Below are 24,801 nucleotides of genomic sequence, written 5' to 3' on the forward strand. Positions count from 1 at the left end.
GTTAGTTTCAAGGTTGAAGGTGGAGTTTAAAATCAGATTTGGGGTTATGTGAAACTTGTGTAGGAGGTTAACATGTGTGTTTATGTCATGATATTACTTCAACTTAAACATTGCATCCAAATTTGATAATAAAGCTTGTTAAAATGTTATTCACAAATCGTTGCATTTGAATTGAATATAACAAACATGATAAAAACTAATGATATTCCATAAACATGAACAATACACATGATCCACAATAAGTTGAAAAATACTAGATACTAAATTAATATGTATATCATTGTGCACACAAATGACAAAAATATATATCAAAATACATGTATCCATAGACAAATAACACAAATATATATCAAAGTTCATATATCCATAGACAAATTACACAAATATATATAAAAATACATAGATCCATATACAAAATGTGGTTGATTATGCCATCGGAATGTGTAGCAATGTGGCATATGCCATCTCAAAATGTCTCATGATGCATCCTATGACAACTATACTATCATAGGCTACTAGTGGATGATCAAAATGTAGCCTCTTTACTACACTAGGTGGATCAGATGCCTCCTACATAAACAAAAAAGGAAAACCCAAAGTTAGACTACTAAATTTATATGATTTTTTGTATCTAATATTGAATTACTCAAATGCATAATGATTTTTTTTAAATGATATTTTATACTATTAAACTTTCATAATAAATACCTCTCTCATCAACCTCCTGTGTCAATTAAGAGTCTTCTTGTATGCCCTCGGCAATGCTTGTACCTCATTGATTGTGTCCTATGTATGTTCAAATATGTTTGTTAGATGAATCTTCAATTTAAACTATAACATTATAATTCATAGCATGCTAAATTTATAAAATATTTAATCAAAAATTTAAACTATAACTTACTAGTGTAGGCTCCTCCTCAAGATATAGTGGTTGCATCATCAAAGATATAAAACTCTCCCATCCAACCTCGTGTGCACTAGGAGTTTCCTATAACATACAAAATAGTAGCTTTTAATATCATGGAAATCAGTTTTGAATTTATTTATGAAGATAATGAAAATAAAAAATAAATGATACTTATACTAACAATGGGACTCTCAGTGCGAATAGAAATGCCTAAGCATCTATGACATAGAATCTACATGGGCTCATCGCCAGTAGCCATGCCTTATATAATAAGAATATAATTAAATTTCATTACCACAAACATTTTACAATAATGCATTGATATTTAATTAAATAGAAAGCACCTAATTATTTTTCCTTTTTTAGTCAATCCTAGCTCATCCCCTGCACTTTGTCCCCCAGGGATAGGTGGTACCTACAAGATAAAAGAAAGATTAGAAACCATATATGATACAATATCAAATAGGAAAAACAATGAGAACACAAGATAATGTACCGTAGATGTCTCAAGGCCAAATGAAATAGCTAAGAGTGTGGCATCATCAACCTATCTCAACTCCTCCTTAGTCATCGACTAAACATGAATGAAGATCACATAAATATAAAAGATAGTATGGCTGAAAAATTAAAATTACTCTATTATGAAATTAACTTTAAATCTCATATGTCATAAAAAAAATGTATACACTTACCAACATAGAAGGAGTCCATGGCTCTACATGCCCCTCCTTTCTTACATCAGAGTCTGTAGCCTCTACACGTGCGTCTAGTGTATCCTCATCTAATACAAATCGATACTCACGAAGATCACCTATGAGACCAAAAAAAATATTATTGCATGTAATGCAAGTATGAGGCACACAAACGTGTAATGAACTAGCCGATGATGAACTTGCATTAGCATCATGAACACAAGGAGGCGGGACTAACCTAGCCTAAGATATCAATAGGCTACTCAGTTTTTGGATGGCTCTAATGGTCTAAGAGCTAGCCTCTGTGATAATATTAGGATGTTGCACTCGAGGAGGGAGGGAGATATCAATAGAGGGGACAAAAGTGCCATCTTTCTTCCACTAGGAAGAGGGTCTATCCTAAGGAGCTCCTAGTCCTACACCCATGTTGGGCTTCATGCTTCAATAGTTCACCTTGAGTTTCAACATAAATTCTGCATACAATTTTCTAAGGAAATAAAATGGCACTTCTAAATTTCTATGTGGAGGGATGTCAAAAACCATCAACCAATGATCCCAAATTTTGCATGTATGGCATCATTTGTGCACCATTTAATTGATTGTTTGGGCTTTTTGTAATCGACAAACCTCATCATAGTCTAACTAATCATCAAACATCTCATCCATTTCTTTTTTTTAGAGGAGTAAACGCTTTGACCTGGAGCTATGAACCAATGAGGCCACAAATGGGGGACCTCATCCCCATGAGATTTGAACCTTGATGGCAAGGATATCAACGCACCAACTTAATCATCACAACATGCCACTATTGGCAAACATCTCATCCATTTCATCATGCCAACGAAGAGTGGCATTTTGTTTCTTGGTAAGTGTTTCAATGTTATCCACTATGGTTTTTAACATGGATAACATAGGAGCCAATTTAGGTACATTATTATATGTCGTTCACAAAGCCCTCAATTTGGTGAGATTTTCAAATATCAAATCCTTGATTCAAGGAGGGTTTTGAGGGGGTAAAGGATCATTTGGTGGATAATTTTGTGGGCACATTGGATCATTTGATGGGGGTTTATGAGGAATAGTATTCCTTGGCTCAGTATCATCATTTTGGTTAGCCATACCTATTAATTCACAAAACATAATTTATATTTTTTAAAAACCCAAATTTTAACAATTTCTATAATAATAATAAAACTAAATTCTAATAAATTCAACTAAAACTAAGAAATTTTTAATAAAATTTGATAAAATGATACTAAAACTGATTTAAATCATTAAAAAATACCTATTATCACATATCCGATTACAAAATGGATATCTAAGCTCAAAAAATGCTATATCACTGTCAAAACAGCAACCCTCGGGCTATTTTTTTAAATAATAATATTATAGTTATTGGGTATCTAATTTGATATCAGATACCCAATATTATCAGCCATCTAATTTTATATCAGATATCTAATAATATCTGGTATCTGATATCAAATTGGATACCCGATAAGGGTTGGGAACCTACTTTCTAGGTTTGGTAACAGGATGGGCAAAAAAAAGTCAGAAGGGATTTTGAAACACTTTTAGACATTTTCAAACTCTATTTTTTTTCACATCACCACTTTTTGACACACCATGATCCTGCACATACCCTTATAGCCCATGTTAACAACAATATATGGTACATTGTTGAGCCTGCTTGATTGGTAGAATTTATGTGCTATTATCCTCACAACAAATGCAATTAGGGGATTTGAGATAGTATCAATTTCCATGCATCATTTGTTCCATATTACCCTTGTAATCTTCTCATTGAACTCTTTAGATTCACTTCTCATGGTTTTAGGTCAATCAAGTCTTAGATACCCTATTACTCTATATACAATCTTTTTTGTGATTTTCACCTATCCATTATTCAACCATATAGAATTGTCATGAATTCTACTTGGGACTATCTTAATCCATTCAGTCTTAAAAATATTTGGAAAATCTAGGGCACAATTAAACCCTTTTCTCTTTACAATTTTGAACTCATCCTTCAATGCTCTATTTTTACATAATTTCCTATAGCTTTCCCTAATTTTCATGTCTCCTATGCTATCCACCTTGCATGTGTAGCAACATCTTTCATCTTGAATCATCAAAAATTGAGGTGGTATCATCGACAATGCACCAGATAGATCTTGCTTGTAAGCAATATCAGGAATGGCTTTAAAATGTAGTTATCTAATCTTATTTGTTACTGATTGGACAATTAATACTACTTTACCTTCTTTAACATTTAGAGCTGAAGAACTAGATGCCATTATGTAAACTAGGGTTTGTGAAAATCCAAGCAGAGTAGCTCAACATAGGATGAATACCTTTGAAAATATGCTATGATAGTGTCAATTGACTGTTGAATCTTGCTTGCAAATGCTAGTATGATCTCTTTCAATTTTTCTTTCACTCTATTGGGACTCAAAATCACCTTCTCAAGTCGAATACCATTCCAAGCTTTTGAGCCCTTTAAAGTGCATTTAATGCATGTGTACCTAGCGGTCCTTTTGAGGACGAAGGGGTGTTTAATATTTCTAACACCTTGCATTCAGTATATCTGCTCATTCAATGAAGATAAATTTCCATTTTGAGTCATTTTGTGAAGTTTTGTTTTGAGCAATGTCCAAATCTACATTTTTGCTTAAGTGTCAAACAACAATAGGAGGCCTTGTTTACATTTGAATATTTCACACCTAGTAACATTTCATGAGTTCCCACTTTGGGAATGTTTAGTATGCATATCAAAGAACTTATGTTTCATAATTCGAGTCATTTCGACATGTTTTGCCTATGTTTTGAATCCCTCAAAGTTTTTTGTTTACTGTTGTCATACTGATGTAAATTGTTTAGAATTATGGGAGGCCTTGCTTGACTTGGTATAACTTTGACCCAATTGACCAAAATGAGAAAATTCATTTTCCATTACATTCTCAAGGGCAGAGACTTTTTATGTTTTTGATTTGAGCTTATGATGAATCTGTTCGATTAGTTTTCAAACATGATTCCAAATGCAATTTGTAAAGTTTTATTGGTGTCGTAAAGTGCAAATTCATTGGTACCCATGTTCAGGATGTCATAACTAAAATCCATGATTGCATAAATCAAATGGATTGTACCATTGTGTTTTACTCCAAAAATTCTTTAAGTGTGCCAATTTAAAAATTTTGACAAATCTGTTTTCACACTTTCCCAAGTCCATTCCATTTGACAAAATTGTCTTTCTGCCACTATTCCCTATTCTACAAATCTGAGTACCCCACTTTAACCACTTGCCAAATGTGCCCTATTATTCATCATGGGCCCTAATCATAGATTTGTATTCTCTTCATGAAAATAAATCAATGCCCTAGCTTTTGTTCCCCGAAGTATCAATTTGATCAATTTTCAAAACAAAAATTGAATGCATTTTATGGTTTTCTAACATGTTTTCCTACAGGTAGTTCTAAGAAGGCAACTTTGATGGTCAATATATTTTGATTGAATGATCATTATGAGACAAGGTTTGGCAGGGTGAAAGAATGTTGAACAAAGAATTAGTATGTCTATTTTTGGAGCCCAGTCAGGTGTTTTTGTCAATTTTTAAGGCCAGTCGGAGGACCCCTTGGAATGAAATTGACAAGTTACAAAAATAGTGGTAAAATGTGTTTTTGAAGGAGAGATAAGAGTTGAATTTGATTCTATTCAATTCTCGGTGGCCAGTGGACCAGTTTGAAATGTCAAATGTTTCATTTCGAAATTTTTTTTAGTCAGACCCACTTTGGAGCCTGACTAATTGCGTCAATAGACTGATGAGGCATAGTTGGGAGCTAGGATGGTTAAGAGGATATTTGGATAATTTTTATCAATCAAGATATTGTTTGTTTAGGATATTGGGGTTGGTTATGATTGAGACTTATAAATGGTAAGTAAAATCCAATACTCTTATGGATAAGGTTCGACATCATATGAGGATCAAATATACGTGAAAGGTTATATGCTCAATATATGCTAAATGGGAACCTAACTTAATTAACATGTATAAAAGATGCTTTGACTTAATAAGGTAATGAAACTATGAGGGTGTGATGAGTGTCCTCTTTTTTTTTGGTTTTTTTTTTCATTTGAATGTCGTGGATTATTGAAGAGCGACAATGAGTGATGGAGAAATATATTACATACAATCAGAGTAAACATAAATTCCCAAAGTCATTACTTTTAAATCTCACTAAATAAAAAAAGTAAAAGCATATGAAGACTAATGCTTCCAATTACTTTGAGCCAAAACGTTATTGAGAGGCTTCTACAATGGCAGCATCCTTCATTGTAAACAATCCAATATTTTTTAAAAAAATGGATAGGCAGCTACCATGATTTTACAAGCACATGTAGAAATAAAGGGATCGGTGGCAACGATGAGACATAACTGACATTTGATTATATTCATGCAAACGTTTGAATCGTGATAACCATGGCTTCTACATTTATGAATTTCTTTTCCTTCTCACAGCCTTCTATTTTGCCGGTATACAAGAAGAAGATCACCATTGATGACCAAAGTGCAGAGCTCAAAAGGTCAGAAATAGAGGCACTCAAATCTGAGAATGTCAAACTGCAAAGGCTAGTGGAGGACAGCCAACGGTTTAATGGAAGATTTGGAGAAGGTGAGGATGAGATTGTTACAGATGGAAGAAGCGGAGGAGCGGCTGTGTTCATAGCTGGACGATTTGGAGGTGGAATCGCTCCTTCAGACCCAGGATTATAATGGACCAATCAATTTTCTTAAACAGCAATTGGCTCAAATGCAAGATCTTCTTGCGCAGTTTCAACGGAATCGCTCTTAAAGATTTTGCTACCCAATTTGTGTGTGCAGAATGAAGAATGAATTTGTAAATTTTGTATAGGCAAAGGCACTGTTTTGTAAATCCTAATGAATTTCTTTTGAAGATCTCTATTGAAATGAAAATAGAAAACTTAAATTAAAGGAAAGGAAAGGTCTCGATGATATGGATTATTCGGTTTAGTATAGATCAACGGAAGTGTCTGTGGTGAAATCATTATTCTTATTATCACCTATTTCTTTTATGTTCATGAAAAATCTTTATTGTGAGCAGATTTTACATAAGTTTGGTTTTTTAATTCTAGTATAATAGGCGTTCATATTAGGTACAATGAAAGATTACAATTATATTTGACATTTTTATTTGAATGTTTATACAAGTTTTGTTTCATAGTTTGAACATTCATGGCATTGCTTGAAGGAAATTTGAAATTTTCATCCACCTGACATTGTGAATGTTTTGCTTGGCTTGATTTATAAATTTATATAATAATTTTGTCTCATTATAAAGGCCGGATATTTGATTGCCATCTTCAGAACTCCAACATCAACTACTCCATTTCAAATTTGAAGGTTAGGGATTATCCCCTCATCCAATGAATTAGTGTAAGAAACACTTGTTATTTTGATTCTCTCCTCCGCATTACATTGAAAGGAGTTTGTCCAGCTGAAGTTAATCCTTATTTTTTCTTAAAAGGCTCTCTCTATCTGTGGAGAACTCATAATAGTTATCTTTCAAAGCGGTAGGTGGATGTATTTTGGAAGTTGGGATTATTGATTAGTGTGGGAGTGAAGAGACATGATAATCCATCCTACAATCCACTAGCCGAGCAATCCATTAGTCGAGCCAAGAAAGTTGTGCATGACTTCATTAAAGTTGTGTTTGATAGATATGATCAACAATGCACACAGAAATAGGAGGCCAAAATGAATTTATCTTCAAATTGTATGGAAAGTTGTTTAAAGAGATATCCTTCTCGAGGCACTTATTGCAGTCAGTTAGATTATGAAAATAGATGCTTTAAGAAAGATATCTCTCGACTTTTTTATATATATGAAAAATATATCTAAGCTAGTTATAGTTTGATCAGAGTGTATAGCATGGTAAAACTAAGAGCGAGTAGTAAAATGAGTCGAGCAGTGGAGCATTGATATAGGTCGTAGGTTCAGAGTGTTGATAATCTTCATTGGCATCCGGGCCACCCACAACTATTCCAACCAAAATGTTTGGATAGGGGGCATCGCCATTCATGAATTGGAAACCTTCACTGCACCCGATGGATTCCAAATGATGAGAAAATGAAGACAAAGATGAGCCCCTGCTGCTGTTTGCAAACTGAGAATAACCATTATTTTTCTTATTCCAAACTGAGAATAGCCATTGTTTTTCTTCAATGTATAAGGTGTGATTCTTGAGCCCATTTAGTGTCCCATGTCGGGAAACCAGTCAACAATTGTTTATGCAACCTCACGAGCAGCACCCACTAGAAGCAATGAAAGAGGGCAATATTGAAGGAGTGCTCTGTTAGTGACCTATCCTTGCATCATGCCTAGAAAGGGAGATTGGTAGCCATAAAAACTTGTCATCTTGATTACTTAAAAGGCCATGCTAATTGCAAGGGATGCAAATACAAAAGGATACAGAGGAAGCGGTTAGAACATAAAGGGAGAAGCACGATGAAGTGTAGTCAAAGTCGAAAGCCATGTCTGGCAGGTTTCTCATAAATGGCACGCTGCTTTTTTTAACTCTAATCCCTCATCTATTCATGAATATCGACATAATGCAAAAGGTGGTCCATGACATAAGAAAAGAGCAGAGCTCCATACGAATAAGAGGCAGCAACTCTTACATAAAGGAACCCGTAGTAATAATGAAGTGGAGACCAAAATGAAATGGCCTATTTTGCCGCAAGTGGATAAGTGATTAGAGAAGGTACCAAATGCATTGACCTTGCATTGAAGAGGATACACCATTAGCAATGTTGCAGGGAGCATTGATTGCAAAAGGCCTTGTCGCCACACAAAGGTCTTGGGGGCTTCATTTCAACTTCGTAAACCATATTAAACAAGGGCTGCAGGGCAGCTTAGTTCCTGCCAAGTGAATGAAGAGAAAGGCAGTGGTCAGGTAAAGGAAGGAATGGCTAAGCGGGTTTGAGTTACTTGGCTGGAATAGGCAGTGTTGAGGTAAACGACAACATCGCAGTACAAAGACATAACAGATGGAAGAGAGTAGACTGTGCAACTTGAAATAGCATCTAATGTTGAGGGGGATGGAACCATCTAATGTATTGTATCTTAGACCAAGCACATATAGAGATGAGAGTTGAGCTATGGAAGGGGTTATTTTACGCGTCAATGCATTGCTACTCAGGCAGAGCTCTGTTAGGTACTGAAGGTTAGCGGCAGTGGATAGAATGTTACCCCTTGAGTTGATTATTACTGAAATCAATACTTTGGAGATTTGGAAATGTAAGCAACAAGAATGCGAGATTGGGACTATCCAAATTATTGTGGGAAAGATCAATGTAGACATAAAATTAAAAAATATGACTAGACGAGTTTATACTCAAATTGGGCCTCTTCAAATTTTTACATGGAGACTTCTAAACATTCAAAACCAGATAGATAGCCATAAAAATGCATAAGAATATCAGACACAGCTGGAAATAACTCAACTAGAATTGTGAAATTGAATCTATGCGAGAATGAAGGACAAGCCTTTCACAAAGAAACTCGTTATTTAAGAACTTTACCATAACCAAACAAGAAAAGGGCATTTAAGGTAAAGAATGCACAAGCCCTTCAACAAAAAGCTCGTATATAAGGATTTTATTTTGTACTCAATCACAAACAAGGCATCCAAGTTGCAATGCACTTGACAGTAGCAATATAACATAGAGGCAAACCCTCTTGATGTTAAGTCTGAGGCCTTGATTGAAGCACTCAAATCTTATTTTTAAGAACTTTGTAGTTGTGCAGAACCCTACCAAGTTGTAAGACAGAAGTAAAAATGCTACATCGACCTCACCCACTTTGAATTCTATTCCAGATCAGTTTCTCTGCTCCATTCTCATTTAGTCAAAAAATACCAACATATAGAAAATGATTGTTTGATATAATGACGGATGCTTTGCAGACCTAAACCTGAGGATAACATTTCTTACAATAGAAAGATAGGTCATCTTTTGTCAACATCAACTCTCCCGCTCATTCCCCTGCAAAATCTAATGATTTAAATCATGCAACTGTAGCAGCAGGGAATGTATGGAATCTAGTGTTTGTTAGGTTTAGTAGTTGATGTGCTTGCTGTGTATCCCTCTATGGCTGATTTCAAAGCTAAGGAGCCTAGCAAATAGAGGTTGGCAGATCTGATTGATGATGGTAGAGGAAACTTGGGAAAAATGAGGAAGCCAAGCAAAAGATAAGCATCTGTTTCGGGATACGATTCCACATGGAGGATGTTGTGGGTATTGGCTTAAGACGTGCTATGTAAGGAAAAGTTTCCAAAGAAAGTTTAGCCATTAAGAATAATAAATCCATGGATTTCTAAATCTTGGAGCTCTAAAGTGAAAAGATCAATTGAATTTTTCCCAGTGGTTGAGGCCTTGTAGATTTCATGCTTCTGTGTCAATTGATGGAAATTATTTGTTAATATTTTTGGAAAAGGACCTTGATACCTGACAAGATTGGTTTCCTGGTTAAGCCTCAGTTCCCAGGTTAAATCAATGACAGACATTTTCAATCATGCTTGTGTGTGTAAGGCTACCTCATCTTCCCTTATAGTTCAAGATCCTAGCTTGCTTTCAAGGAGACAATAGTTTAGGGGAAAAAAATTAAATTGAATCCAGAAACAAATGGTTCAATTATGCGACAATCTAGATGGAACTAGATGTATGCGAATTGTTTAGAAGCACCAAAACAAAAACGAGGGTTAGAATACCTTTTAGCAGCCTTCGCAAACACATTGGTCTATTCCTCTCACCGGTACAACAAACGTATCCTGCACAGAAGAAGCTCATCTAGTTCTGTTTTGTAATCGCCACAGGGGTCTGCTATAGTCCAATGATAAAGGCATGCATCATACCTACATGAAGGAGGGAAGGCCATAGCAGCCAGCTGGTACTTTTGGTAATCCCCTAGCAACGACCGACCCTAAACCTCGTTCTGTGGAAAACCCTGAAAAAACCTTTATGAGTTCCTGACATCGACCTCGATTCTCCCTTCTTCTCTAGTCTCGATTGTCGATTATCCCCTCTTCTCTCGCATCGATTGTTGCAAATATTTGAATATCCCCTGCCAGTGATAAACGTCGAGTAGCTTCAGCCGTGGTAGAAGAATAAGATAGGGCAGGAACTAAACATTCGACCTTAGAGATTGGATGTATAAAAATGTTTTAATAACGAGTTAATGACAACCTCTAGGCAATAGTTTCCTGCACGGCAGGAACTAATAACTCATATTCTCGAGTCACGTCTTCTTCCAGTTGTTTTTTCCACTTGGTGAAGTATTGGGTGATTGTTTTATCCATTTGATTATGTTGCCTTCAATTGTGGTAGACCAGGGAGAGCTTCATGATACACACCCATTTGACGACTGTTTGTAGCGATATAAGGAGGAAATAGCATTAACATTTAATCCCACATGGGTGGGAAAGTATTATAGGGGAGATGGCCCAGTAGTCATGCACCTTAATTTTGGACCACTCAAAACCCGTCATAATGATGATAATTCTTTTTGTTTTTTAATATGTTCTTCACCTTGTTAACTACTTATAACTAAGGTTTGGATTCATTATTATCAAAATTAATATCAATTCTATATGTCATAGTAAAAACTAATCAAATTCACCTTTTTCTAATGTCCTACCTATCGCAGTCAATTACAACCCCCCATCTTTAGTTTATCATGTCCCAATAGTTGAACATTATATCATGTTAAAATTTTAATGTATGTGATTTATATAAACAATCAACATGTATTAATTACACAAAATAAGATTTATATTTAATTGACAATGGATCAGATTAAATGGCAAGTGTCTATGTTAAATTGCGAAGTACCTATTTCTTAGAAAAATTGTATTCTATCATCAATGTGAAAAAATCTAATAATAAATTGTAAAAAATAAACCACCAAACACATTTTTCCCTAACCCTAAGCCTAATATACAAGCATTTGTATTTCCTTGCTCCTTAGTGATGCTTCATTGTAGTGCTTCTTACCACCAAATGCCCACTGGTCTAGAAGGAGCAAACTAGATGCCACAATGGGCATCTTTGTTGTGGATGCCACGATTCCTCAATCAATGCCATAATGAATGCCTCTACTACCAACATCTGTGATTAGGGCTATATGATTCCCTATCTTCTATCACCTTAAGACTTATGACCTGTGTTGGGTGCGTCAAGATAAAGGAGTATATGTTGTTGCATTTTATCATTACAAAGATAAGGGAATATACTTTCTCAAAAAGCTAGAGGAGTGGATGATGGCACTAGAGAAAGCTTCATTTCTTAGTGGTATTGAGGTCAGGAATGATAGGTAAGTAACAAATAACCTCACGTATCATCTTTCCCTCATCTTATTTTAATTTCTAGTGTCATTGCTACTTTTGAGTTCTCATGTTTGTTCAATATATTATCTGCTCATTTGTTCAATTATGAGAGGATGTTGTTGAAGAATATTGTGAATATGGTTTCTAAAATAGTACCAAAGGCTCTCTTACTTGCTCTAAACTAGAGATCTTTGTATGCTGAGACTACTCTTTAGGAGCACGTCCAGAGGCAATTGTTACATTACAGGACCTTTTGGTCTACCTAAACGAATTGCTCGGGGCCCCAGTGTTGGAATTATGATATATTTTTCATTAGTCACAACATTTATTCGATTCTGAATGCTTACCGAGCTCATCACCTAGTCTACAGTTCACACCAAGCATTCAAAGGTTACCTTATAAATTTTGTAGAACAGTGGTTACCGAGCAGAACAGTGTTCTCCAAGCAGTTAGTGGTTACCGAGAAGAATAGTGTTCCCCAAGCAGTCAGTGCTCACCGAGTCATCAAAGAACTTAGTGTTTATCGAGTGATCAAGGTAAACAAAGAACTTAGTGTTTACCAAGTGATCAAGGTAAACAAAGAACTTAGTGTTTACCGAGTGATCAAGGTAAACAAAGAACTTAGTGTTTACCGAGTAATCAAGGTAAACAAAGAACTTAGTGTTTACCAAGTGACCAAGGTAAACAAAGGAATCAGTGATTACTGAGTAAACAAGGTAAATGAAGGAATCAATGTTTCCCAAGTAAAGAAGGTTATCAATGGATTCAATTTTTACTGAGTGACACAATATTCACTGAGTCACCAATGGTTACTGAGTTCCAAGCTACTTAGAATGATTAGTATGGACCGTGCCTCTACTCTTACCGAGTGCATGATGATGCAATGTATTGTAGTGGATGCTAAGTATCAGAAGGTCATTGAGTCAGTTTGTGGAACCTAAGTTTTCTACCACCTGGCCGACTCAGTAATGCTTGTTCACTTGTGTTTGGCTGACCTTGCCAGTGTAAATATTGGAATGGTATATATCATTTGAAATTGTAAGATGTTGAATATCATTGGTTGTGTTGTGTTGCAATAATTTGAGAAGAGGGAAAGCAAATCACTAGCAGAACAGAGGAATACAACAAGGTCAACATTGATACAGAAAAGATATATCCATCACATTAGGTGATTAGAGCACAAAGGATCTTATCAGCAATCAGTTGTAATCAGATCCACTGCTTCATCCTAATAGGTGAATCAGTTTGCTAAATCTTTTAACAACGTAGACTTGATAGTCTTTTGTACATCTCCTAACAGAGTGCATACTTCATTGTATGTTTGTAAATCCTTTAACAAGGTGGATCTAGCAATCCTACTTGCTCCTGACAGGGAATATCATCAGAAGTGATCATTGTAAGCCTTAACTGGCCAACTTTATACTATAGTATTGAAGTTTTGTGAGCATCATCCCCACCCCAATTTTACTTTCTAATTGGAAGGTTTCTGGGTCACCAAATCTGTGTGTTCATGTGTTACAAATGTTTATCTTTTCATGCATACAATAGATTAGATGAAAGAATGGTAAAAATATTATTATGAGAATTGAATTAAAGTTTTAGAGTTACTGATTCACCCCTCCCCTCTCAGTAACTTTGTTAGTCTTGATTATTTCCAACAAGTGGTATCAGAGCTTTGTGGTTCTCAAGATAAAAGTTTGACAGCTTGAGCAAAGATCAAGGACAATGGAGATATTCAGACTTGACAAATCTATTGAGAATTAAAAGCTAGATCTGGAAATGGCCATGACTCAACTCAATGAAGAAAAGGAGCATCTTTCTCAATCCCTGAAAAGAAGGAAGGAACTTGCAAGACAAATGAATGATCATCAGTATATTGAAGAAAGGATTGAAGACCTTTTACCATCAAGCAGTTCAAATGAAGCTAATGAAGCAATCAAGGAACTCCTAGCAAAGAATGGTTCTCTGCAGGAAGAAGTAAGAGAGCTCAAAAGAGAACAAGAAGTCCAATCCATTAGGTTATGTGAAGTTTTGGAATAGAGAAACAAGGCAAATGAAGACTTAGAGGTAAGAAATAATCTATCCCTTTAGCATGAAGATCTTATAGGACAAATATCTAATGCAAATGAAGAAATTATGAATCTAAGATCTGAGAATTAAAGTTTGAGAAATGATTTAATCACTGAAAGACAAATCAATGCAAGCTTACAAAGTGATCTGAGATCTGAAAGACAAATCAATGAAAGTTTGGAAAATGACTTAAATGTTGAAAAACAAGTCAATGAAAGGATGATAAAATCTCAAGCAGATATGGATCAATTGAATCTGCAAAATGAGCAGAATCTTCATAGACAAAAAGGTAAAGCAGGCCATGGATACAATAAAGAAGGTGAATCTTCCAAATAGGGTACCCAAAAGAATCAAAAACCTACTTGCAATCACTGCGGTAAGTTAGGTCATACATCTAACAGATGTTGGAGCAATGGTAAAGGAAAGTTCAATGGTAAATTCTACAATTGCAATCAGCATGGTCACAAAGCAAATGAATGCAAAGAAAAACCAAAGTTTGAAGGCAAATGACACAAATGCAAGAAACAAGGTCACAAGGCATCTGAATGTAGATCTAAATCATTCAATATAGCAGAACAAATTGTCAATGCATTATTTGGTTGGGACTACAATACATGGTGTAGATGTCACTATTGTGGAGAATATGGACACATTGGAATAAACTATGCAAGGCATCACCTAAGGAAAAAAGATACTACTATAAGATGTTATACATGTACCAAACTTGGTCATATATCCAAGAATTGCATGAATATAGGAAGAATTGAAGATGAAAAGAAAGCCAAAGTTGACAACATTCGAAAATAGATGAGACAACAGTGGATTCCAAAATCTACCGAGCCAGAAAATTCAAATAATGGCTATGTCACTCAAGAAATGGGTGACTCCATCATTTCTAATTAAGACTCATCAAGAAGGACCAGGGACTGCGTCTTCAAGCAATATCCTAAAGCAGTTCCAAAATGTAGAAGTGCAAATGACAAATCAGTATTTTAGATACAAGACATAGTTCACTGTGGTGCATCTACCGAGCAAGGATGGTTTTAGACTTAACCAAGCTAGGTCGGTAATGTGAAAGGTTTTGTTTGTTTACCGAGTTGCAAGGTTTACCGAGTAAGTTGGTGACTATCTGACAAACCCTAGGTCATCTCAGCTACCTTTGTACCTGAGCATTAATGGCAAAATTTTCATCAAAAAGGCAGAATTTGATCTCATTTTTCACCTTGAATTTAGAATATACAGAGCGAAGAGTTTTCAAGAGTGCAAAAGTGAGTTCAAGTGATTTGAAGTGATTTTCTAGTGAAGAATTTGTTTAATGAAATCATTCGCTCACCGAGCAGCAATGGCATCTGCAAGCACCAGTAGTAGCAAGGCAAAAAGAGGTTCTGAAATGCTTGTGAAGGGAGTAGAATGGAAAGCACCCAGCTTCGAACTCATTCCCACCATAGCTGAATCGCTCGATCCACATGGAGCCCAATCAAAGATACCACCAAAGGTACTACTTATAAATGACATTCATACTCATTTCAAATGCACTGTTCAAGAAATAGGGACACTAGATATGAATAATGCCCTAGCCAAGTTATGCATGGATGGATACCTCAAACCCAAGTTCAAACATCTGGAAACCAAAGGTTTGACCCATATCCCGCACTTGCTAAGGAACTTTTAAATGAAATGGATAAGATACATTATAAGCTGTGTGCATGATGGTCAAATGTGGTTAGAGCAACCTGTCCTAATAACGAAGAAAATGATTCATAAGATCACAGGTTTGCCAATGTTAAGCAAATCAAAAACCACCAAAACCCTAAGTCGGGATGAACTTCAGAAGTTAACCCTAGCTGAATGGGATGGCAAAAGATTAAAACCTAACAATGTATCTGATATAGAGCTAAGATTCAAAATTTATTTAATTGCATATAAGATGTATAATTCTAGCAGATTGAATAGTGTGCCCTATGAGGCCATAGGTTTAGCCTATAAGGTTGTGAAGAAAAATATGGAGTTTGACCTAGCAGATGTGCTGCTAAAACAACTTAATAAAAATATGGACAGTATAAGGACCTCAAAAACCAACTCTTGTAAATTTGGTTCTTTGTTAGTTTGTTTATTTTTCTATGTACAAAAGGTTTTCCCTTCAAAAGGTATAGTTGTATGGAGAAAAGATATTCCAGTTTTGTATCAAATAAAAAGATATTCCAGTTTTGTATCAAATAAATGAGTTTGTAGCAGAGATGGGTGAAAATTTTGATAGTATTATGGATAATTATTTTGAAGACTTCAAAGAAAGGATGAATAAAAATTTCAGAATCCCTCCTAAGCTTGTTGAGGACTACAAAGATGATGTGTGCTTCATGGTTGACTGTGACAAGGTATACATTCAGACAGTCAGACCCCGAGTTGCATGGGTGAGACCTCTTCCCTATGAGGTAAATATTGATGAAGCTAGAGACATTATAGAAGCACTGGTAAATGAGCCAGTAGACCCTAGGCAACAAATTTTTGGAACCTATGATGAAGCTAAAGCCAAAATTGAGCTTGAAATCAAGCTAACACAGGCCATAAGTAAGGGTAAGAGGAAAATAGCCAAATTGAAAACTTCTACCGGTCCTCTTATGCTCACCAAGGGAAAAGGTGAAGATGAAGAAGGTGAAGAAGAAGAAGGAGGAGAAGGAGAAGGAGAAGAAGAATAAGGAGAAGAAGAATCTACAAAGGAATAGCCAAAGAAGAAAGGCAAGGTAATCATTACCAAACCCAAGAAGAAGCCTACTGCAGTATTCACCAAAAGAACCAGGAAAGGTAAGCAAGAACCTATACTAGTTAGGCTTGCACCCACATTTGAGCAAAGGCTCAAACAATTGGAGGAAGGAGCTAGAATCACAAATTTCAAAGCATTGAAATTTGAAACTAGAATTGATGCTGAGAAAAAGCAGATTAAGGAACTGGTACTCAGCAAGATGGGTAAATGGAAATACTCCCCAGACCAGATTGCCCCTCAAATCTCAAAAGAACTACTAGAGAGATTGCAACTGAGATGGGAGTTAGCCACCCAAATGGTGAAAGATATTTATGAGCAATCTCTGAAGAATCTCTAACCAAGTCTCACTGGAGTAGAAATAAAAGCTGAAATGAAAAACCATTAAGGTAAAATGATGATAAGATTCCACACTTGTTTGATTTTGATTAAAGACATTGAACATGTTGTAAATGATGCTACAAACATGTGGAAAAACATCTATCATCTACATAAGCCCAGTATATACCCAATAGAAATCAAGGATGATGACAATGATGATGAGCAAGGTAATGATTCCATCTCCATGGATGTAACTAATGAAGATCTTCAGGATCTGATAAAGGAAAAGGAGGAAGAAGCTAAAGAGGCAGATAAAGAAGAGGATGACCCTGTGAAAATTGCAGTGGTAGTAATGGCATCCCTTCCTCACTCTCCATCTAAAACTGTGACATCATCAAGGTTGGAGTTAGCTTCAGCAAGTTTGGTCACAACTACATCAGATATATCATCTGCACCTGCCACATCTCAACTCCAGGTATCATTAATGGAAGTGTCTACCACTTCATCTATCGAGCTGCATACCTCCACTTCATCTACCAAGCTGCAAACAACTTCTTTAGTTACCGAGTCATCCACTACATCAGAAGTATCTATTCCTCCTATAGTATGTACAGTAAGTTTTCCAGTTTGCTCTCCAATTTTGTCAACTTTAGCTACATTAGCACAAATTTTTGCACCAGTAAGCTCTTCAATTGTAAATCTTCTAGTATGCACATCAATTCTGGGAAGTATATCAATTTTGGATACATTTAGCCCCTCTCTCAGTCTTCCTTTAGTTGGTCCTATTCCAGTTCTGATAGCCAGTCCAACCTCATCAACCATTGTCTCTATTTTCAAAGGGAAAGATGTTAGTACAACAGAAAAACCAAAGACTCCATTAAAACTTCTGCTTACAGGAAAGAAAATTGATGAGGATGTAGACTTGGATACTGAAATTGTCATTCCAAAGATAGATACAGATACTGCTTCAGTTGATGAACTAAGACTACTCAGTCAACACATAGAACTGAAGGCAAAGCAGAAACAACTAAGGAATGAGAGAGATAGAGAGTTTAAAATTATTGATGAAGCGAAAAATATAATTACTGAGGCTATAGGTGTTGATGTTGATACTTCTCAACACATTTTGATACAATTAGAAGAGGCAGTCAATAAATTCAATGAGGATACCTCCGGTAAAGAAAAGTTGATAGAGAAGGTAGAAAAAAAAAATTGATAATAAGGTGCTTGAGCACATTGCTCAACACATAGCAATAAAACAGGTTGAATTAACCACAGTTTTGGCCAATATTGAAAATTCTTTTAATAATGTAACATCTATTTTTGCTAAGCTCTGTGATGTTACCGAGTATACTAAGGAGATAAGAGAGCAATTGAATAAGATAGATGAGGATTTGAAGGCAAGCGCACAAAACCTGAAGCTTGACCCCAGTTCAACCTCATCTCATCACCTCGGGATCAATTTTTTGTCAGAAAAACAAGCAAAATTGCTGAGAGAAGAGTCAAGGATCTAATCTACATTGTTAGATATTCAGAATATGATCCTTCCCATCATGGACACAATGCAGAAGCACATTGCCCATTCAAAAACATTGATCCATGACAACAATTTCTCCATTGTAGACCATGTGATTGAATTCTCTGCAGAAGTTCAAATAGCTCTATCCACATGCAAAATCCTACAAGAGAATTGGGACAAAACTCTGCAACTCATTCTTCAGGTACATTTAGAGTTTATTTCACATTTTGGTGTTTCTATGTAAATACATTATTTTTTATTCTTTGGCATTATTGTCAAAAATGGGGAGAAAGAGATACTCGGAAAGAGTTATTGATGAGATAAATGTACAAAAATGGACAAAGAGATACTATAAATAAAAGTCATATAACTCATGTAAATACCTTTTGTATATTGTATGGGGGAGTCATATGTAAGGAAGCCATGTTTATTCAGTAGAATCAGTTGTCAGTATGTCAGATATTGTATATAATTTTTGGCTCATAAGTGTTTTTGTCACTAATGCCAAAGGGGGAGATTGTTGGAATTATGATTTTTTTTTCATTAGTCATAACACTTATTCAATTCTGAATGCTTATCAAGCTCATCACCTAGTCTACAGTTCACACCGAGCATTCAAAGGTTACCTTATAAATTCCGCAGAACAGTGGTTACTGAGCAGAACAGTGTTCCCCAAGAAGTCAGTGCTCACCGAGTCATCAAAGAACTTAGTGTTTATTGAGTGATCAAGGTAAATAAAGAACTTAGTGTTTACCGAGTGATCAAGGTAAACAAAGAACTTAGTGTTTACCGAGTGATCAAGCTAAACAAAGAACTTAGTGTTTACCGAGTAATCAAGGTAAACAAGGAACTTAGTGTTTACCAAGTGACCAAGGTAAACAAAGGAATCAGTGATTACCGAGAAAATAAGGTAAATGAAGGAATTAGTGTTTACCAAGTGAAGAAGGTTATCAATGGATTCAGTTTTTACTGAGTAACACAATATTCATCGAGTCACCAATGGTTACCGAGTTCCAAGCTACTTAGAATGATTAGTATGGATCATGCCTCTACTCTTACCAAGTGCATGATGATGCAGTGTATTGTAGTGGATGTCGAGTATCAGAAGGTCACCAAGTCAGTTTGTGGAACCCAAGTTTTCTACCACCAGGCCGACTCAGTAATGCTTGTTCACTTGTGTTTGGCTGACCTTGCCAGTGTAAATATTGGAATGGTATATATCATTTGAAATGATGAGATGTTGAATATCATTGCTTGTGTTGTGTTGCAATAATTTGAAAAGAGGGAAAGCAAATCACTTGTAGAACAGAGGAATATAACAAGGTCAACATTGATATAGAAAAGATATATCCATCACATCAGGTGATTAGAGCATAAAGGATCTTATTAGCAATCAGTTGTAATCAGATCCACGGCTTCATCCTAACAGGTGTATCAGTTTGCTAAATCCTTTAACAAGGTATACTTGAAAATCTTTTGTAAATCTCCTAACAGAGTGCATACTTCATTGTATGTTTGTAAATCCTTTAACAAGGTGGATCTAGCAATCCTACTTGCTCCTGACAGGGCAAATCATTAGAAGTGATCATTGTAAGCCTTAACCGGCCAACTTTATACTATAGTATTGAAGTTTTGTAGGCATCATCCCCACCCCAATTTTACTTTCTAATTGGAAGGTTTCTGGGTCACCAAATCTGTGTGTTCATGTGTTACAAACGTTTATCTTTTCATGCATACAGTAGATTAGGTGAATGAATGGTAAAAATATTATTATGCAGGATTGAATTAAAGTTTTAGAGTTACTGATTCACCCCTCCCCTGTCAGTAACTTTGTTAGTCTTGATTATTTCCAGCACCCAGTTGGCTTAGTATGTACAATTGGGTAGGAAAGTTTGAGATGGTGAGCTGACCTTGCATGCCCTTGGAACTTCCTGACTCACATTTTCAGCAAAAGCTAGAAATCCTGATGGACTAGATGACATTCAAATGGATGGTGAGTTTCATAGAAAAGGTGGATTTTTATTTTTAGAAAGCCCTTTCCAAATCCAATGTGGTTTTACTTGTGATTTTGTTAACTTGTTACATTCATATTCGAAAGATATTGTCAAAGGACCAGTCTATAAGATATAACAAAATAACTAGCTGGAAACAATATATTTTGTGCAAATATTCCTCTAAAACATCAAAATGATATACTTCTCATTGCATTGTTTATCTATTCAAAAAAATCAAGTCTTTTTTGCAGCATCAGTCTTTGTTGCACCATCAATCTTCATTGTAGTATCAGTCCTTATTGCAGTATCATTAGTTCACCATGGAGCCAAGGAAGGGTTCTAGCTACTTCTCAACATTATCTATTGTAGGATTTTCTAGACTAGCTAAAACAACTTGTGGAGTGATGGGAGTCATTTTACCAAATATATTTTTATCTAACATTCTACCAATTTGGAATTGCTTGATTGGAGAATGAGGTGGGCTTTGGCTATAATTAGTATGAATGTTGTGAAGGGCAACATAGCTAGGGGATAGAATGTTGTACATATCCCTTAAAATTTGATGATGCTTAGGAAAGGGGGTTGTTGGAGTATTGCGTTGGCTTGCTCTATTTGCATTTGATTAAAGAGAAGTTGCTAAAGAACTCCCCTCCCCAATATTTGCAAGTCCCTTATTGACTTTCTCTTTTTCTAGCTTACCTCTTCTATAATTCATCTTTTATTTCTCTCTCAACTCCCTCTCCTTTTGATGTTGCACCTCTTCCTCTTGCTCCCTTTGTTTTATTATTTGTCTTTCAAGTTTATGTTGATCTTTCCTTTTTCTCATCTCAGTTTGATGAATTTTCTTTTCCTCTAGCTATTTCTTCTTCCTTTCTTTCAACTCTACAAGTTCAACCCTTTTTTCTTCTTGTCTCTCCTTCAATATTATGTAGTCATTAGATGTAAGTATTTGAGATTTTCTTCCCAATCTAAGAGAAGTATTATCAAATAGATTGAGTCTCTTTATAACCCTTTCAATTGGTAGCTTCAAAAAACTTCCTAATGATCCTTGACTGCATAAAATTTGTTCATCTTCTGTCTGCAAAGCTACCAATCTCTTCAGTGCATCTAGATTATGTTCAGCCTATCCATCCTATTCTATCAATGTTTTCATTGCATCTATATTATGTTTAACTTGTCCATCTTCATCTTCAATATATTCTAGATTTGAACCATCTAGATTATGGGTATGTGCAGGATCATGGTGTGCCAAAAAGTGGCGATGTGAAAAAAAAAGAGTTTGAAGACGCCTAAAAGCGCTTCAAAATCCACTCTGACTTTTTTTTACCTATCCAGGAACCAAACCTGGAAGGTTAAGCCGAGCCTTATTAGATATCCGATATCATATCGGATATCCGATTTTAAATCCAATATCTGACTAATAATTAAAATCATATAATAGTATGATATATTATTTAATATTATTATTATTGATATAAAATAATAATAATAATATTAAATAATATATCATACTATTATATTATAATAATATAATATAATATTTCATATATTATAATATATAGTAATGTAATATAATATATATATAATATAATATAATAATAAAAAGTAATATCTTATAATATAATATATAATAAAAAAGTATAATATATTATAAATTATAATAATATAGTATAATAATAATATTTTATATTATAATATATAGTAAATTAATATAATAAATATAAAATATAATGTAAAAATATATAAAATGTAATATATATGTTATATTATATATATTATAATATCGGATATCCGATACCTGTGCATGGATTAAACACAAAATCACAGACCCGCGGCCCTTATTTTCACGTGAATTTGGGCCAGTCAGATCGGATATCAGATAATAAATCGAATATCAGATAGCAAATCGGATATCAGATATCAAGTATGTTTCCCCCCCAACCCCCCCCCCCCCCCCCCCCCCCCCCGACTCATTTTTAACCTAAATTTAATAGATTTTAACAAGATTTTGTTTGTTTTAGTTGAATCTAGGGTTTTTTTGACAAAAATGGTTAAAATTTAGATTTTTTTTTAATATATATTACGTTTTGCAATTCAATAGGAATGGCTGGTCAAAATGATGACATTGAGGCAGGGAATAATATTCCTCGCAACCCACCACCAAACGATCCAATATCCCCACAAAACCGTCCACCAAATGATCCTCTACCTCCTCAAAACCCTCCTCGAATCGAGGATTTGATAAATGAAAATCTCACTAAGTTGAGAGGTTTGTATAGAACATACAATAATGTACCTGCACTGGCTCCTATGTTATCCACGTTAAACACCATAGTGGATAACATTGAAACTCTTACAAACCAACAAAATGCCGCTCTTCGTTGGCATGATGAAATGCACCAGATGTTTGATGATGGTTTGGATTATGATGAGGTCGCGGCCCTCAACATAACCAAAGATGATTTGGCAAGCCTTTTTGCTAACCCAAAAATGGGTATACCAGTTGACCCAAAAAAAACCAAACTATCGATTAAATGGTGCACAAATGATGCCATACATGCAAATTTTTGGGACCATTGGTGGATGGTCTTTGATATCCCTCCACATGGCAATTTAGACATACCATTTTATTTCCTTAAAAAATTATATGCAGAATTTGTGTTGAAACTTAAAGTGAACTATTGGAGCATGAAGCCCAACATGGGCTTAGGACTAGGAGCTCCTCAGGATAAACCCTCTTCCCAGCGGAAGAAACTTGGCACTTTTGTCCCCCCACCCTGATATCTCCCCCCCTAATCGAGTGCAACATCTAGATATTATGGCAGAGGCTAGCTCTCAGACCATCAGAGCCATTCATAGGCTGAGTAGCCTAATGATATCTCAGGCTAGGTCAGTCTTGCCTCCTCGTGTTGATGATGTTGGTGCCATTTCATCATCGGCTAGCTCATCACACGTTTGTGTGCCTCACACTTGCATTACATGCAAGAATATTTCCCTGGGTCCCATAGGTGATCTTCCTGAGTATCATTTTGTATTAGACGAGGATACACCAGACGCACATGCAGAGGCTACAGACCCTGATGCGAGAGAGGAGGGGAATGTAGAGGCATGGACTCCTTCAGTGTTGGTACGTGTATACATTTTTTTGTTATGAAATATGTGATTTAAAGTTAATTTTTATAATAGAGTAATTTTAATTTTTAAGCCATACTGACTTTTACATGTATGTGATCTTCATTCATGTTTAGTTGATGACCGAGGAGGAGCTCAGACTGATAGATGATGCTACACTCTCGGCCATTTCATTTGGCCTTGAGAGATCTACGGTACATTATGTTGTGTTCGCATTTCTTTTTTCTATTTGATATTGTAGCATATATGGTTGCTAATCTTTCTTTTATCTTGCAGATACCACCTGCCCCGGGGGGACAAAGTGCGGGGGGTGAGCCAGCATGCATTGACAAAGGAAAGGTAATTAGATTTTTTCTAATTGATTAAATATTGATGCATTCTTTTAAAATGTTTGTGGTAATCTCATTTAATTACATTATTTATTGTATATAGGGTGTGGCTACTAGCGATGAGCCTGTACAGATTCGGCGTCCTAGATCATCAGGGATTTTCATTCGCACAGAGAGCCCAATTGTATGTATAAGTATCATTTATTTTTTATTTTTTTAATTGATGCAGAGGAAAGTATGATTGTTGTTCTATACAATTTCTATGATTTTTTCCGTACAAATAATGATTCATGTCTTGCATATGTTCATTACAACTTAAATAGGCTTATATGCACCTGTCCAACCGACCAAGTTGGTTACAAAGGTTTATTTAATCAAACAAATACCAAATTACTACTTTCCCTCCAAAACTAATATGACCGTTTGAATTTGAAATTCAAATTTCAAACTATAGTTTTTATGCATTCCCTAACTTTCTAAACTATTCCATTGACTCAAAATTGGTCATATGGATTTATTAAATGCAACTAAGTAAATTTCCAAAAAATTGAAGTTTTTATTATTTTTTCTCCAAACCACCATACACTCTGATCTCCCCCTTTCAACTGAGATCACATATGACATATATAAAGGTCTACATGACCGTTGGAACAACCATATAGGCGTTCCCAACCATAAA

The 24,801-nt window shown here is 35.4% G+C and overlaps 1 long non-coding RNA gene and 1 pseudogene across 1 annotated transcript; one reads left to right on the top strand and one right to left on the bottom strand.

Annotated features, from left to right (window-relative positions):
- Positions 1–900: 900 nt before the first annotated feature.
- LOC149536581 (uncharacterized) lies at positions 901–3,124 on the bottom strand. The gene is made up of 4 exons (XR_016357085.1): positions 1,600–3,124; positions 1,404–1,481; positions 1,089–1,322; positions 901–977 (listed from the first exon to the last, which is right to left on the bottom strand). It is a non-coding gene; the product is annotated as an uncharacterized LOC149536581 (long non-coding RNA).
- Positions 3,125–5,874: 2,750 nt separating this feature from the next.
- On the top strand, positions 5,875–6,449 carry LOC149536582 (protein RESPONSE TO LOW SULFUR 3-like; annotated as a pseudogene).
- Positions 6,450–24,801: the final 18,352 nt, after the last annotated feature.

This window comes from Cupressus sempervirens, chromosome 10 (assembly GCF_028749045.1).
Source record: "Cupressus sempervirens isolate cs-2001-9-10 chromosome 10, ASM2874904v1, whole genome shotgun sequence".
Classification (NCBI taxonomy): Eukaryota; Viridiplantae; Streptophyta; class Pinopsida; order Cupressales; family Cupressaceae; genus Cupressus; species Cupressus sempervirens.